Source organism: Sardina pilchardus, chromosome 11, assembly GCF_963854185.1.
Source record: "Sardina pilchardus chromosome 11, fSarPil1.1, whole genome shotgun sequence".
NCBI lineage: Eukaryota > Metazoa > Chordata > Actinopteri > Clupeiformes > Clupeidae > Sardina > Sardina pilchardus.
This window is the reverse complement of record NC_085004.1, coordinates 34427422-34432421: the sequence shown is the minus strand read 5'-3', so window position 1 is coordinate 34432421 and position 5000 is coordinate 34427422. Positions and strand designations below refer to the sequence as shown.

Genomic DNA, 5000 nt, shown 5'->3' with positions numbered 1-5000 from the left:
TCATTCCTCCTGTGACTGTTCAGAAACCTATGAAATCAACAGAAAGACAGAAAGTGTCTCCTGTTAGTTTTAAAGCCTCTGCTTTGTCAATGCCTACAGGTAATGTGCATAAATCATCACCAAGCTTTAAGACTGAACAGTGTCTAGTGCATCCCCACAAAGGTCATTTGGACTTGGGAAACAATGCTCTAATAGAGATGTTGAGAAAACAAAATGAGATCACTGAGGTGCTCATAAAGCAGCAGAGAATGTCTTCTTTGCCAGCTGTGAAAATCCCCATTTTTGATGGTGATCCTTTGCATTTTAAATCTTTTATTAAAGCATTTGAGCAAGGAATTGAAGCTAAAACTGATAACTTGCAAGACAGACTCTATTACTTAGAGCAGTTTACAAATGGTCAGCCCAAGAAGTTGGTACAGAGTTGCATGCACATGCATCCGCAAACCGCATATGCTGAAGCCAAGCAGCAGCTGGAATGGCACTTTGGAAACAGAGTAACTATCACCTCTGCATTTGTTGATAAAGCATTGAATTGGTCAGTTATTAAGCCAGACGATTCTTTAGGATTAAGATCCTATGCATTATTCCTAAGAAGCTGTGCCAATACCATGAATGAAGCTGGTTTTACTGATGAACTGGAAAATGCTACAAACATGAGAATAATTGTGTCCAAGTTGCCCTTCAGGTTGCGAGAGAAATGGAGAGTGGCAGTCTTCAACATTGGAGAAAAACGTGATCGCAGACCAAAGCTGAAGGACTTGTTGGAATTTTTGGAAAAGCAAGCAAAAGCTGCATTGGACCCTGTCTTTGGAGAAACCCAGAAATCAAAAGAACAGGTAACTGTTAAAATGACAAAACCAATATACAAATCTAAAGCCAACTTTGCTACTTCTGCTGTACCTGCACCAGACCAGATCAACAGACCTCAGCCAAGTTACAGCCGGTCAATGCCTGGAAAAGGTAATGCAACACACATTCGTTGTCTCTTTTGTGACAAGCCCCATTCTATTGAACTGTGTGATTCATTCAAACAGAAGCCAAACAAGGAAAGGGTAGAGTTTGTGAAGACCAAAGGTTTGTGTTTTGGATGCTTAGAACAAGGACACATGAGTAAGAGCTGTACCAAACGTTTGTCATGTGAGACCTGTCATAATAACCATCCAACTGTTCTCCACATAGAACCAAAAGGACCCTTAAAGCCATCCCAAACCCAGAATGCTTTAGTGTCTGTAGCTGCTGGAAAGCATACTGGGGCCGGAGAAAGAGAATGTGCCCTGTCCATCGTTCCTGTGAAAGTGAAGTTGGATAGAGGAACCAAAATCGTGGAAACCTACGCCTTTCTCGACCCAGGCAGCACTGCAACATTTTGCACTGAGGAATTGATGCATCAGCTGAATGGAACCGGAAAAAAGGTGGAAATCCTGCTTATGACCATGGGACAGGAAAAGCCTGTAAGTTGTTTTAAGCTTTCTGGACTTGAAATATCTGCCTTAACCAAAGATGATTACATGAAATTGCCTGATGTTTATACACAAAAGTCAATCCCCGTCACCCATGAAAACATTCCTAAAGAACAGCATGTAAGAAAATGGCCTTACTTAAGGAATGTAGAATTGACGCCAATCAACGCAAGTATTGGGCTTCTTATTGGTGTGAATGCCCCTAGGGCACTGGAACCTTGGACAATTGTTAATAGTGAGGGTAGTGGGCCCTATGCTGTCCAAACTCGCCTTGGGTGGGTCCTAAACGGTCCACTCAACCACAGTTTAGAGGGTGATGCACTTGGGATTGCTTCTGTTACAGTAAACCGCACTTCAATTAGTGACTTGGAGGACATGTTAGTCATGCAATATAATCAAGATTTTGTGGAGCATCATTGTGATGAACAAACTGAAATGTCTGTGGAAGATAAACAGTTTATGGAAATAATGTCAAAATCTGCTGTGCTGAAAGATGGACATTATCACTTGGATTTGCCTTTTCGTAAACCTGATGTTCGAATGCCCAACAACAAGCAGGTGGCCCAGCAGAGGGCGCAATACCTGCTGAAAAGGTTTAATAAAGACCAGTTATTCTTCAACGAGTACAGAGAATTCATGAGAAACATCAGTGCAGAAAACCATTCAGAAATCATCCCGCATGATCAGCTGGAGCAGGAGGTGGGAAAAGTGTGGTATCTACCGCATCATGGTGTCTATCACCCCCAAAAGAAAACATTGCGTGTTGTGTTTGATTGTGCTGCTACATTTGCTGGAACTTCTTTGAATAAAGAACTCTTACAAGGTCCAGACTTGACTAACACCTTGCTCGGTGTCCTCATCCGCTTTCGCCAAGGTCCCATTGCCCTGATGACCGACATCAAAGGTATGTTCCATCAGGTAAGAGTAGCTGAGGAACATGTCAACTATCTGCGCTTCCTTTGGTGGCCTGATGGTGACCTCACCAAAGATCTTGTTGAGCACAGAATGTTAGTCCACATCTTTGGGGCAGTGTCCTCCCCCAGCTGTGCCACATATGCTCTCTTAAAATCTGCTGAGGACAATCAGAGTCTGTATCCAGAAGAAGTGATTAATACAATCAGGCATAATTTTTATGTTGATGACTGTCTTAAGTCCCTTTGTTCTGTACAGCAGGCTATCTCTCTCTACCAGCAGCTCACAGAGGTGTGTGCCAAAGCAGGATTCAGACTCGATAAGTGGGTCTGCAATGAACGCACTGTCCTATCCCAGATCCCTAAAGAAAACCATGCCAAAGGGGTAAAGACACTGGACCTCAGCCGTGACCAGCTCCCTATGGAAAGAGCTCTGGGAGTCCAGTGGGATGTGGAAAGGGACGTCTTCACGTTCAGCATCACAAAGAAACACAAGCCACTAACCAGACGTGGTATCCTGTCTACTGTAAGTTCAATTTACGACCCCTTGGGTTTTTTGGCTCCGGTCATTCTCATAGCAAAACGAATACTACAGTGTTTATGCAAAAAGAAATTTGGATGGGATGACCCAGTTCCAGTGGAGATGGCACACGACTGGCAGAGATGGGTGGATGAGTTAGCCCTGCTTGATTCATTTTGTACAAATAGATGTTTCACACCAAAAGACTTCGGAGAGATAACAGTGGCACAGTTGCATCATTTCTGTGACGCCAGTGAAGTTGGATTTGGATCTGTGTCATATCTTCGGCTGTCTAACAGCAGACAAGAAGTGTGTGTTGCTTTTGTTTTTGGAAAAGCAAGGGTGGCACCACTGAAACAACTCACCATACCACGCATGGAACTCGCAGCTGCAGTCTTAGCTGTGCGTGTGGACAAGATGCTCTCAGCTCAATTAGAGCTCAGCTTAAGTCAAGCAGTCTTCTGGACGGACAGCACAACCGTCCTGAAGTACATTGCTAACAGAACTACACGATTTAAAACTTATGTGGCTAATAGAGTAGCCATCATTCGAACAATGACTGAAGTTAGTCAGTGGAGACACATCAGTACCAAGATTAACCCTGCTGATGCAGCCTCTCGAGGCATGAAGGTAAGCCCTTTCCTCCATTCCCCAACATGGATCGGTGGCCCCGAGTTCCTGGCAAAACCTCTGTGTCAGTGGCCTGTCAGCATGGAAGAAACCTCTGTCCACCTGGAAGCTGATGCTGATGCTGATCCTGAAGTGAGGGAAGAGGTTCTTTCTTGTGCGGTTGTATTGGAGAAGGAAATGTGTCCCACCACTGAACTGTTGAGTTACTTTTCCAGATGGATGAAACTCAAACGAATTGTGGCATGGATTTTAAAGATCAAAGAAAGACTCCAACAGAAACTAAAGGAGAAACAAGGAAATGTCTGTGTTAAACAGGAAAGCCAATGGAAACCACATCTGTCAGCTGATGACCTGGCTGTGGCTGAAGAGGCTATAATATGCTTTGTGCAGCAGTTGCATTTTGGAGAAGAAATGTCAGCCTTGCGCTCTGGTGGTGTAAGAAAGTCAAGCCCTCTGTACAAGCTCGATGCAGTTATCACTGATGGAGTGTTGAGAGTAGGTGGCAGGCTAAGCAAGGCAGCCTTGCCTGAAGAAATGAAACATCCTGCAATTGTGCCAAAAAATAGCCATATTGCAAAGCTCATTTTACAGTATGTGCATGAAAAGGTTGGCCATAGAGGACGAAATCACATGCTGTCCACCCTTCGTCGGCAGTACTGGATCCCTCAAGCCAATTCAGCTGCTAGAAGGATCATCAGGGAGTGCATGGAGTGTCAACGTCAGCGACAAAAGCCAGGTATGCAAAAAATGGCTGATCTTCCTGTTGACAGAGTCTCAGCTGATCTGCCTCCATTTACAAATGTTGGCATAGATTATTTTGGACCAATAGAGGTAAAGAGGGGCAGAAGCATTGTCAAAAGATATGGTGTCCTGTTTACTTGCTTAACCTGTCGAGCAGTCCACCTGGAAGTGGCATCTTCTCTTGATACAGATTCCTGTATAAATGCCATTAGGAGGTTCATCTGTCGCAGAGGACAAGTGAAGGAAATCCGGTCTGACAATGGAACCAACTTCGTCAGCTCAAACCGTGAGTTAAAACAATCCGTATTGGAGTTGAATCAAAGCAAAATTCAAAATACTCTGATGCAGGATGGAATAAAATGGATGTTTAACCCCCCGCATGGTGCCCATCATGGAGGTGTGTGGGAGCGCTTGGTGCAGGAGGTTAAAAGAATACTATGCAGTGTTGTCAAGCAACAAGTTTTGGATGATGAGGCCTTGCAGACTGTCTTCTGTGAGGTAGAGGCGATCTTGAATGACCGTCCAATCACCCCGTCTTCTGATGATCCCAATGATATTGAAGCTTTAACACCTAATCACTTGCTCCAGCTAAAGGTCAAACCCATCTTGCCACCCGGGTTGTTCCGGAAGGAGGACCTCTACGTCAGGAGGCGTTGGAGGCAAGTTCAATACATTGCAGACTTGTTCTGGAGAAGGTGGGTGAAGGAGTATCTACCCATGCTGCAAGAACGGCACAAA

At 44.4% G+C, this 5000-nt stretch overlaps 1 protein-coding gene across 1 annotated transcript in view; it reads right to left on the bottom strand.

Annotated features, from left to right (window-relative positions):
• pdgfrb (platelet-derived growth factor receptor, beta polypeptide) overlaps positions 1-5000 on the bottom strand; it is a 48332-nt gene that overhangs the window by 32444 nt on the left and 10888 nt on the right. The window lies entirely within an intron of this gene.